The sequence below is a fragment of the Herpailurus yagouaroundi genome, unplaced genomic scaffold, assembly GCF_014898765.1.
Source record: "Herpailurus yagouaroundi ecotype Mexico unplaced genomic scaffold, PumYag 29, whole genome shotgun sequence".
NCBI lineage: Eukaryota > Metazoa > Chordata > Mammalia > Carnivora > Felidae > Herpailurus > Herpailurus yagouaroundi.
Window position 1 is genome coordinate 122,089,833 of NW_024412377.1, and position 12,742 is coordinate 122,102,574.

General features: G+C 47.8%; 1 long non-coding RNA gene across 1 annotated transcript in view; it reads right to left on the reverse strand.

Moving 5' to 3' along the window:
* The window catches only part of LOC121016436 (uncharacterized), a 127,376-nt gene that overhangs the window by 92,125 nt on the left and 22,509 nt on the right, over positions 1–12,742 (reverse strand). The gene's annotated exons all lie outside the window — the stretch shown is intronic.

Below are 12,742 nucleotides of genomic sequence, written 5' to 3' on the forward strand. Positions count from 1 at the left end.
TCTCTCTCAAAATAAATAAATAAACTTAAAAAAAAAAAAAAGAAAAACAAATTGTTTTCTCCACGGGGCTAGCCTTGCTGTACCACCAGTATCTGGTGTGGATTTACAGACGCAGTTTTACTTGAGGAGCATCCCCATGTACGAGGAAGAGAAGTGGTCTGGAGGAGATACCCAGAAGAGCAGAGACAAACATCAGGATGACAGAGGAGAATGGCACAGGAGTCAGGATGCCAACACCTTGTTCTTCACCTTGCCACGTCAGAGCTGTGCTTTGGCAAGTCTCTTGACATCCATGAGACGCAGGTTTCTTTTCTGTAAGATGGGGATAGAAACTCCACTTCTGTCTACCTCAAGGGGACTGCACCCTCCCTACCACCCTCACCCAAGCAGAGACCGGCTGCTGCCCTGACCCAGTCCCCACCCCAACTCACACAGGTGAAATAGAGAGCGAGCGTGCAGGGGCTGCCTGCCCCAGTGCCCGGGGTCAAAGCGAGCGGACGTGGGAGCAGGTCCGTGTGCTCCTCTCAGCGGTAATGTGTGCCAGGTTCCAAGACCCCAGCCCTCCACCCTCCATACCGTGCCCTTTGCTACCACCGCTGCTCAGCAGCCCTTAGCCAGTGCCCTTGTCTGCAAATATCCAAAAGGAGAAGATGGTCACACAGTAATGGTTCGGGGAATCTGAAGTTCTTATCTTACTTATTTTATTTTATTTTATTTTATTTTATTTTATTTTATTTTTAAAAATAATTTATTGTCACTTAAGGTAACAGACAGTGCAGTCTTGGCTTCGGGAGTAGATTCCCGTGATTCATCGCTCACATACAACACCCAGTGCCCATCCCAACAAGTGCCCTCCTCAATGCCCATCACCCATTTTCACCAGTCCCTCCACCCTCATCAACCTTCTATTTGTTCTCTGGATTTAAAAGTCTCTTATGGTTTGCCTCCCTCTCTGTAACTTATTTTTCCTTCCCTTCCACTATGGTCTTCTAAGTTTCTCAAATTCCACATACGAGTGAAAACATATGACATCTGCCTTTTTCTGACTGGCTTATGTCACGTAGCCCAATACCTGAGGTTCCTATTTTAAACAAGAATTAGGAAGACTATAAAGGAACATGGGGAAATGTTTATAGTATCATGGTGAGTGGAAAACACTCATATCTATCACTAAATTTGCAGACTTTGGATAGAATCAAACCTGGGTTTGAATCCTTGTTCTGCTAACTATGATGACCAGACCTCAGAGCCTCACTTTCTTCGTTAAAGTAACGGGAATAATAATTCGTTCCTTCTTGAATTATTGCAAGCATTTGGTGGAAGTGGAAAATATGTAAACATTTAGCACAGTCCTGGCCCCGGGAGAGCCAGTTCACATTATGTGCAAGGGTAAAGAGGAGAGTGGATCCCAGGCAAAAGGGCAGGGTCCTTTTAGAGATAAGAAGACAGGGTGGTGGGGTTGTTTTCACCTAAGATTGTGATATTATCTTAGCAAAATATACAGATATAAATGTGACTTTGGACTAGACTAATACAATTAAATAAGATCCCTCTAATCAACAACCCTGCCCACTCTTGCTGGGCAGTGCTGTTCCTCTGAGATCTGCTCTTGGAACTTTTACATAAAAATCAGAAAAATCTGAGAAGCCTCAGTAGCTTCCCCACCCCAAGCCCAGGCAACTCTTTAGCTCCCTCAGTTATCTCTTTTCGAGAAATCTACATCCAATGGGACAGGGAGCGGCAAGGAAGTTGGGCTGGTGGATGAAAAGCAGATGCTTAACTGGAGAACACAATTAGGGCTTTGGATAACGCTTAGAGGTGTCCTCTGAGCTTCTGCGCCTTGGTCCCAGAACCTTTAGACACCCTTCAGCAAAGCATGAGGCTGTCCAGTAGGGCATCAGCCACGCTGCAAAGTGCACCTAGCAGTGCAGCCCGGGTTAAACCCAGGCTCCAGCAGCACCGTTTGCAGCAGGTGGGGTGTGTTCAATCAGAGGCAGATGACTGGGCCAGGCTTGATTTGTTCCTAGACAGTCATCGGTGGAGACAGGCTCAATTATTTTCATTATATAGAGTCAACAGCAACAGGACGAATAATGGGTCTGAGCCAGAGAAGCAAAGGTTAAAGGGAGGGGGAGCAAGCGAACCGAGGGGGCCCTCCCCGCCCCAGGCCCGCCATGCCCAGTGAACCACGATGCGGTGAGCAACAGCAGGAAGACAGTGGAGACTTGACTGGTCCTGCTCTGCTGGGCCCAGCATAAACTCCTAGGGGGGTCAAGACGCACCTCCCGTGGGAGTGACTCCAGAAGCCTTGGGTAGAAAGAACTTCACCAAGACCTCATCTAACTGCTCTGGCATTGGAGGGATGCACAACCCAAGGGCCCTCTCACCCCTTCTCCCTTACCCAGCTGCCCCCTTTTCCTCCTACTGCCAGGCACTGGGCTAAACTCTTGGCACACATGACCTTATTTCACTTTCCCAATAACCTGTAAGTTATAGGCTGTTACTATTCCATTTTACAAATGAGGAAACTAAGGCTCGAAGAGGGCTAGGTGATTTGCCCAAGCTGGTAAGTGGCAGAACCACCAAACCCAGATGTGTCTGACCCCAGGGCCCAAGCTCTCCACCCCTACATGGCTTCTTCTTTCTTCCTCTTCTGTTTATGTCAAAGGCTTTCTACCCTTGCCCTCGCCCTAGCCCCGTATCAGACCCTGTATCTTCTGGAGGTTTGGGGGCTCCGGAGTAGGCTGATTTAGGAAGAACAAAGCCCTGCAGGTGGAGGAGTTACTGTTTCTGAGATTTCTCAAGAACAGGAAACTTCCCGGGCTGCCTGCAATAAATCCAAGCCTTCCTTCCTTTGTGATTTCACCCCGGGAACAACACTCCAGGATGACTCATCTTGAGGCCGGCAGGAGATCTCCTCTGGAGACTGGAGGTGACCTTGGCCAGGCACTCACATCCTGTGCCTGTTTTCCCGTTTGTCAAGTGGGCAGCCCCAACCCCCCTGCCACGCTGGTTGTGGAGTATCAGGGTGAACACCAAGCATGTGGAAAATAATTTTTAAGAGTGAATGCAGAACTCGACAATCCTCCAGCTCCCGCCTATACAGCCTGCGTACCAAACCCAGACCTAAACCCTCTGCAGTCCTGATGCTGCCTGCCGCAGGAGCGCACCCACACTCCTGCCTTCTGGGTGGATGCGCAAACTGTGAGGGAAGGGGGACGTGGTTAACGACCCTTTTCTTTCCAACTGTAACTACTCACTGTGCCTTCAGCTCCGCATGACCTTCTTATAAGCATATAACGCTGAAAACGGCAAGCATTCACGGAGCCCTAATTAGGTATGGATTATATATATGTATTTAATATATTTTTATATTATTTGTTATGTATTTCTTTTTTTAATATTTATTTATTATCTTTGACAGACAGAGACAGACAGAGTATGAGCGGAGGAGAGGAAGAGAGAGAAGGACACATAGAATCCATCGCAGAGGGGCGCCTGGGTGGCACAGTCGGTTAAGCGTCCGACTTCAGCCAGGTCACGATCTCGCGGTCCGTGAGTTCGAGCCCCGCGTCAGGCTCTGGGCTGATGGCTCGGAGCCTGGAGCCTGTTTCCGATTCTGTGTCTCCCTCTCTCTCTGCCCCTCCCCCGTTCATGCTCTGTCTCTCTCTGTCCCAAAAAATAAATAAATGTTGAAAAAAAAAAAAAAAGAATCCAACGCAGGTTCCAGGTTCCAGGGTCTGAGCTGTCAGCACATAGCCCAACTCAGGGCTCAAACTCACGAACTGCAATATCATGACCTGAGCCAAAACCAGACGCTCAACTGACTGAGCCACCAGGTGCTCCTAATATTTCATATATATATATATATATATATATATATGTTTTTGCCATATATATATATATTGCCTCATTTAATCCTTTTATGAGTGTCTATGACCAGCCCTACTATTGTACAGGTGAGAAAAATAAAGTTCAGACCAATTGATTACAGAAATGTGAAGGTCACACAGCTAGCAGGTGCGGAAGCCCAGATTCCCTATCAGATCTGTCAGTCTGCACCAGGGCGTGCTGCCTTCACCCTTTTTGTTTTTAAAATGACCAGCCCCAGGACTCTCTTAGCCACCTTTTCCACTTAATTTTTCTCCATATATATATATATTTTTTAATGTTTATTTATTTTTGAGAGAGAGCGCGCAAGCAGGCGGCAAAAAGAGGGGGAGTCAGAGGATCCAAAGCCGGCTCTGTGCGGACAGCAGAGAGCCTGACATGGGGCCAGAACCCACGAACTCGAGATCACGACCTAAGCCGAAATCGGACGTGCACCCACCGGAACCACCCAGGCGTCCCACTCCATAGTTTTTAGGCTCTTTAGTGATGAATTCACTGTTGCCCCATTCCCCAGCCCAAGAGCTGGTAAATTCACGTGGACAGGGATTTTCCAGTGTTTAGCCACTACTGTGTCCCCTAAGTGCCTAGAACAATGCCTGACATGTACTAGATATTCAAGAAGTACTTATCAAACATATGAATTTGACCAAATTCTCATCGGTTATTTTCAACTCTTCTTTCTGCTAGATGATAAATTTGGACAGCAGTTTCTTCATCTCAGTACCCTCTACCCCTCTCCCCCCACAGAGTCTATGATGATACTTTGAAAATAGTAAAATATTCAATAAAAATTTGGGAACATGATTTAACTATTTGTTTTGAAACGGAATTTTTTGTCTTGGGGGTGGTCTGCTGTTTGGGGAATCCACTCTCTGCTCCCCACAAGATAGAGGGTGTTTCATACGCGATGCTTCCTCTCTGCAGCCCTGGGTTCCACCCTCCCGGGCTGCTTTACGATGCTGACAGACAGGTGGGCTCCAAAGCCTGATGCCAAGGCACCCTCCTTGGCTTTTATTTGCCATGCTCCTGACTCATCTTCCCTGAGCTGTGGGAAAGGGTTCAGTATGCAGCTCCCTAAACTCGCTGCTGAACAGCAGGCTGAGCGGGTGTTGGAAATGATACAGAAAAAAAAGAATCTAATTAAGCAGAGTAGGTGATAGTGTCAGGAAGAAAAAGGAAGCAAGTGGCAATTTGGATATCTGCCTGCAAATAAAAGACATGACTGTCGTTTCTCCTCTGGCTCCTGTTTGCCCTATAAATCTCAGCTCACTAATCCAAGTGTTTTAATTATCGCTGTATAATACAACATGCTGTGTTGAGCCCAACATGGGGAAATTAAAGCGAAGGAGGGGGGTGGAGGGATTCAGGCTACCCCATTCTCCCATTTCTCTTGTTTACACTAATCTGAAGGTGTTTTTTCACCCTTTTGCCATAAACACAACATGAGGTTTTCCAGCATCAAACATATTACCTTTTTCCACTCACAAAAAGGAACTTCAGGCCCTGCGCTCTTTCCCCAACACAGGCAACTCAGGGACCAGGAGTCACTGCCACAGTTGTCACTTAATCCCCAAGAAATCAAAAGAACTAGGTCATGAATTAAACACTAGTTCCAAAAGAGTCCCTGAGTGGGAAGCAGCATGATGGTTAAGACGAGCAGTTGAATTTCAGCTCCACTACCCACTAGCTGTGTGGCCTTGGGCAAATCGCTGAACCTCTCTGAGTCTCAGCTTCTTCAAATAAAATACAGTGATAACAGGATTAAATAACATAATGCATTTAGCACAGCGTCTGACACACTGTAAGTGCTATGCAGCATACTCCCATCTCCTGGTTCTTATCTTTGCCATCCCAACTACCTAAAGCAAACTTCAGAAGGCAGTATGGCTCACTTTTTTCTTCCTTCTCAAGTGCCACCTTATCAGTGAGCCTTCCCTTAAGACCCTAAATAAAACAGTAGCTCCTCCTTCCATACACACACACTACATCCCCCTCTTATGTTCTTTATCTTCCATAGCACTAAGAACTATCTGACATTTTATATATCTGTGTGTTTAATTTTTTTTTGTCTCCACCTAAAAGGTAAATCCCAAGAAGGCAGAGCTTTTGTTTTGTAGTCTGCTGTATCTCCAGCACCTTCAGCAGGGATGCCTGGCATACAGTAGATGTTTAATAAATATTAACTGAATGAGTAAATAGAAGCTATTCTTTGGATGATGAGGCCTGAAAGAGCCATCAGAGACCACGCTGGCCAAAGTTCTACACAGGCTAGGAAACCGAGGCCAAGAGACATCAGATGACCTACCCTCTGGTTCCTGCTTCCCTAGAATTGAGCAGTGGTAGCGGCTGAGGGCCCTAACTCCTGCTGTCTCGTTCTGCTTCAAGCCAGCCTGCCCAGACCAAGAGCTCAGCATGTTGGTGTCCTGTGTTCCTTGTCTGGGGAATGGAAATAATTAAGCAGATGGCTCTCCCCCCCAATGCTCAGGACCCGGATGCCCCAGTGACTGGCAATCTATAAAAGCAAAAAGGACAGGTGGAGATGCTGCAGTGGCTCTGGAAATCCATCGACAAATGTGCTCAGAGTTGAAGAAGTGCAGACAGCTGCAGCACAAAGGAGCCAAACGCCACTGCATTTCTCTCTCCAAAATCCACCAGCATCCAGGACCCTCATGGCTTTCTGCACTGACTGAAGACAAGCACTGCAGTCCCATTTCTGGCGAGCCTGGGTAACTTCCTCTTGCACAGACACAAGGGACCCTGTACAGACCGCTGCAAACCCCAGCTATACCATTCCTAGACGTACAACCTCTCTCGGTATCTACTTTTCATCCGTTAGGACCTTCTTAGCATCAAATGAGAAAGCACACGGCCCCGGGGCATGGTCCATGGCAGGGACATGATAAAACATTAAGTGTTCTCATAGGATACCATGATATCTGCAGTCAAACACAACCCTCCCTTCCCCCAACCCCTGTCCGCCTCACCACCCCCTTAGAGTTTAGAATTGGGGGTCTTGGAAATGAGGGACTCTACAGCCTTAGGAATCCAGTACCAGATAATGTTTTTTGCTTTCCATTCAAGTAGAATGGAAAGAACTCAGACCCTACACCAGTCCCCCTCTTCCTCCAAGCCACTCAAGACCTCATCAGGCCCCAAAGGGAAGACTGCAGCCCGACAGTATGAATCACTCAAATGCTTTTTTGCAGAAAGTGAGATATGGCCTAGAGTTCCCCAAGGGTTAAGGTGAGAAAGGACCCAACAAAAATACCCTGTGCTTCCTTCACTATCTGTTCTCTTAACCAAATAATCAATTTTAAAGGGCCAAGGAAGGACACCACCAGTAGTTAGAATAAGGAAACACTGTGTGAGCTGGTCCAACTCCTCAACCTCCCTGAACCTGTTTCCTCACGTGTATGAAACCCCCCAGCAATGTCTAAGGGGGCTATGTGAGGAAGAAAGGAGAGAATGCACAGCGCCTGGGGCATTATCTGCTGCTTTGAATATTCAAGCCAAGAACTCCATTGCAGCCAATGCCGGAATCATAAGCATTAATTGCTCCAAAAGAACACTCTGTACAGCAAACGGAGCCTTTCTCTGCACCACAGACAGACTTGACCACTCGACCACGGACTGCAGGTTGAAAGCAAACATGAACTCCACCAGAGGGTTTCAAAAAATCATTGCAAACAATGGGAAAGGATGTGAGGAGGCATAAGGATGCACAAAGGCACAGATGGAACGGACACCCAAACAGCTCCTTGAAGAAGGGTGCCCAGTTGAACATGGTGGGGGATGCTCCTCATAAAAAACCTCGTTTCAGGTCACTTTTGCTTTGAGACACTGCCACTTTTGATAAGTAGGAATTTCTAGAATGTTCCCACGGCTGTATGGCGCACCGCTTACAAAATAAGCTCGGGGGTGAAACAAATCTATGTTTGGTGTTCCAAGAGCCCTGAAGAGGTTTCAGGAGCTGGTGACTTTCTGCTACTCAGGGAACTTCCCTGGGCCTCAGTTTCCACCCAAGCACCGGAGCTAATGATTCCTGCCTCAGCAGGTCAGTAGTAAGGCTAAACACGGTGGGCGTCCCCTAAGGCGCTTCCAACAGCTGTTGTGTTAAAAAAAAAAAAAAAAAAATCAGAAAAAATCAGCTGGAACGCGGGGGGGGGGGGGGGGGGGGGGGGGGGGCCGCTCCAGCAGGCGCCCCGGAGCCGGCCCGGGGCCTGTGGCCTGACCGGGAAGGCCAGGGAGCGGGCGCCCCGCGGGAGCGCCGAGGCCCCGCTGCGCCCGGCCGGGCGGGGGCGGCGGAGGAGGAAGCGGGGGCGGCCGGATCGCGGTGGGGATGTTTAAAGGAAATTTACAATCATTTCCTCTCTGTGGTTTGGTGACAAATCAACAACATCCTGTTCTTTTGTGAGGCTCCGGGCGCCTGCAAGGCGGGGGCAGCGCTCCGGCTCTTAAAGGGACACACACACAGGGTTCCCGGGGGCCCGCCCCCCCCCCCCCCCCCCCGGGCCCCAAAAAAAAAAAAAAAAAAAAATACAGCCTCCCCAAGGCGCCACCTCCGGGGGTGCGCGCGGCCGGAATGAAGGAGCTGCTGCCGGAGCCGGCCCCGGGCCGCGACCCGGATCGCGTCCCCTCCCCCGCGGCCTTCCATTCCCGCGGACGGGAGGAGACGGCGGCGGCGCACCCCTCTGATGGATGCAGCGGCCCGGGGCCATCTCCCGCGGAGGGGGCAGGCGGGGGGCGGAGGCGCTCCCGCCCGACGGTTTCCCTCCCGCCCTCCCGCGCCAATTCCAGGGCCCGGCTTCGGACCTCCGGGTGGTTTTTACCCCCTCCCCCAATCCCCTCGCCTCGAATTTTCCAGCCCCCAAACTCTGGATTTATGGTTAAAATGTCGACGTACGCACACGAGGTTTATAAAACGCCAAGGCAGAGAGAGGCTTCCCTGGCTGTAGGAGTAATGAGAATCAGATGGCTAGGGCCAGAAAAATAATAAAATACTGAACTACCCTCCTGGGATTTCCTTCATTCAGTCATTTAATGTTTGTTGTTGTTGTTGTTGTTTTTAATTAAGCGCTGGTCACCATTCTAGGCCCGGTACAACAGGAACAAGACAGACAACATCCCTGCCCCCAGGGGGCTTAGATTCTCAAAATGAATGAGTGGATGGATGGGATTATTTCACATGCTGTATGTGCTGTAATCAAAGAGGGTCATATTCTAGATTCTAGAACCACGGCTTCCTAAAGGAAAACTCCTTGAGTTGGTGACCAAAGAATGAATTGAAACGTCCAGCAACATTATGCAGAGAGAGACTAGAAGCAGGGACAGCATCCCTGCTCATCCCCAAGACCACCTGAAGGGCATCCCAGGGAGGATTTCCCTCCCCCCGCCCCCAAGACAAGCCCTGGGAATTGACATCCAGGACGTGAGCGACCTGGGTCCTTCCAGTCTGGCTGTATAACCCCAGCAAGTCCCTTCCCTGCTCCAGGCCTCACAGTTTCTTCACCTAGAAACAGAACACTGAACTAAATTCAGTAGCTCTCAACGCTAAGTGCAAATTAGAATTCTCCAGGGTGGTTTTCAAAAACAATGATCCCCCTGATCCCACCTAGGTCCCAGGGAATCAGAATCTCTGATAATGAAGCCTGTGCACTGGCATTTGTTTGAGGGTTCCCTGGCTGAGTTCTGTGTGCAGCCAGGGTGAAGAGCCAGTAACCTATAATCATTCACAACACTGAGTGTTTGCCATCTCTCTTATAATACACCAAATATGCCATGCACATATTTAAGTTACAGAGAAAAACCCTACCAAATTAGATGGGTACTGTTATTACCTCCATTTTACACATGAGGAATTGGAGGTACAGAGAAGAAATCTGGCCAAGAGCCTGAGTCCTCTAAGCTGGAGTGTCTTTCCAGTAACAAGAAGCAAATTTCTACCTCACGGAGTTGTTAATCACACGGAGTAGCTACAGAGAAAAAAAGCCTGGGGTACTCTGAACTGGGGCTGCAAACCTGCCTTGAATGGAGGCAAGGGACTGGCCTGAAGGGCCTCTGGTCATTCTGACAGCACAATGATGTGCATGCCCAGAGTGCAGGTCCCAAAATGGAGGGTAACTCTAAGAAAACAGCCTTTTATGTTTCTCTGCATTGATCTTCTTGGTCATTTTCAAAGATGATTCCCATAAAATGTGCGGTTTTGCCTCAGGCAGACGGAGGAACCATTTGGCAGGATGAGGAGAAAACTTTCTGTGCACCCCAGTATAGCCAGGACAGAATATACTCACCCGCCCCCACCCCCTCCCATATGGGGCCCACCAGTGCCCTTCCCACCTTTTGACCGCCTTCCCATTTGTGCAGTTCCCTGAGGCAGGACCCAGAGAAGGGCACTGAGACAGGTTCCCAAGGAAGTGAAAGATCTGTTAAAGCAGAGATTAGAAAAAAGGGAAGCTGCTGGTCCATCTTACAGTGAAATAGTGTGCTGCTATTAAAAAGGGGAGAGCTGTACAGATAGATTCCAAAGATGTTCGTGATACACAAGGTACAGAACAAGATCTTCTCATTGATATTTCTGTAAACACCACACACACACACACACACACACACACACACACACCCCGGAAACTAGCAGAACCATCTGGAAGGACAGATTCCCAACTGTTCTAGTGATGACTGGGCAGATGCATATGGGTGGAGGTAACAGTGGGGCAGTGTGTTGCATTAATGGCATACTTTTACTTTCTCTATTAATCACCATATTATTTAAGTTGTTGACAGCACATGTGTATTAATTTTTTTAGATAAAGGGACTTCTATTCATAAAAAATAAAAATAAATATGAAAAAGGGGAGCAGAAAAGCCTACTTTGGGCTCTGGGAATTCTATCCAAGATAGGCCCCCAGCCAATGTCATCTCTGCCGGTTTTTCCAGCTGGTGTTAACAGTTCCACTGCTGCCCACAGCCACTTTGTCCTCAGCATGCCATTACAGTGGCAGTCTCTTACCTGGTCAGCTGCTTCCTCTTCAGTCAGGGAATGCCCCATGGAAGTTTTGGGTGATAGAGGATGGATTTGAGAGCTAGAAGCCCCAGCTGATAGAAGAGGTGACAAAGCTCACTTCGGAGGGGAAAACTGCCAAAGGTGCTACCTATCCCATAGAGGTAGGTGAAGGGAGTGGCACTGAAGTTCAAAGGCTCTGACTTCCTTATGCATCTATGTGTTGTTTTGGAAGGTGAGAAATGGAACCTGACAGACCAAGACCTGAAGATAGACAATAGTTCTTTGTGGTCCAAACCTCAACCCAGAAATCCAAAAGGCTAGGAGCAAGGGTCTGCATAGAACATTACATGCAGGACTGTCCCCTCCAATGAGGACCTGATACCTTGGTAACTTTGCGGTCTGCAGGAACAGCACGAGGTGAACTGTCATGCTCTAGGGAAGAATAATTTAGCCACACTCTGCTTCCTTTTTATGATTTCTTAGATCTTCGTAGTTTATAAACAGCATAATGTTGTGGTTAAGAGCATGAGCTAAGAAGACAGAGAACCCAAGTGGGATTCTGTACCACTTCCCTAAGCTTCCATTTCCTCTCTTCTAAAATGGGGATGGTAATAGTACTTACCTCACGGAACTGTCCAGTGAGAATTAAATGAGACAATGCAGGAAAAGTCCTGAGCCCTGTACTGGGTACATGCAGTTAATAGTAACCATTGGTTTGGGGTTCCTGAGTGGCTCAGTCGGTTAAGCATCCAATTTCTCAGGTCATGATCTCGTGGTCCATGACTCCGAGCCCTGTGTTGGGCTCTACACTAACAACTCAGAGCCTGGAGCCGGCTTTGGATTCTGTGTCTCCTTTTTTCTCTCTCTGCCCCTCCCCTGCTTGCACTCTGTGTGTGTGTGTCTCTCTCTCAAAAATAAACATTAAAAAAATAATAAAAAATAGTAACTAACAATTATAACTAACAATTATAAGATTCCCCAACAATTATTAACTGTACCTTTTTTTTTAGTTTATTTATTTATTTTGAGCATGCGTGTGAGCATGAGTAGGGGAGATGCAAAAGAGAATCCCAAGTAGGCTCCACACTGTCAGTGCAGAGTCCGATGTGGGGCTCGAACTCATTAACCGTGGGATCATGACCTGAGCCAAAGTCAAGAGGAACTTAACTGACTAAGCCACCTGGGTGCCCCTTAAATGTACCTTTCAGATGAAAATAAGGAAGGTGATTGACATTTACATACTTACTAGCTTACACATCTCTAACATAAGTCTGAATTAGTGGTCTTCCAGAAGACCTGTGCCCACCAAAATCCTACACAGTAGAGCTAATATTACATTCAACAGTTATCACCTTCCTCTAAAGTCATCCAGTAGAGACCCTAATTTAATTTACACTTGCCTTTACATTTGCTAGGTGCTATGCAGACAAATCAAGACAAATGAAATTCCTTCCTTCCATTCATTCAGGCCTGGCCATTTTTGAATCTTCCCAAAGCCCTTAGAAACAGGAATCCTTTCTTTCATTTTTTCTTTTAACCTCCGTTACCTCCTCAGTCTAGTCTAGTTAGGAGAAAAAACTGTTTCTGGGGATAGGAGGTTTAAACTGATGGGCCATTAACACGATAACAAAGCAAAAGGAATTTTCCAGGTCACCAGCCAACAACTTTAGAGCGGTATTTAAAATTCACTTGCTTACGGGGAGGGAAAGACATTGGTCAGGAGAGGGTGGGGAAGGATTTCTCCCAGCTGATGGGGAACTGGGGAACACCCTTTTTTATGGTTAGCAAAACCAGCAAACACCTTAACAAGCTGCTTGGTTTCTGGGCTGATCTTTTATCATAGTGCTTGAA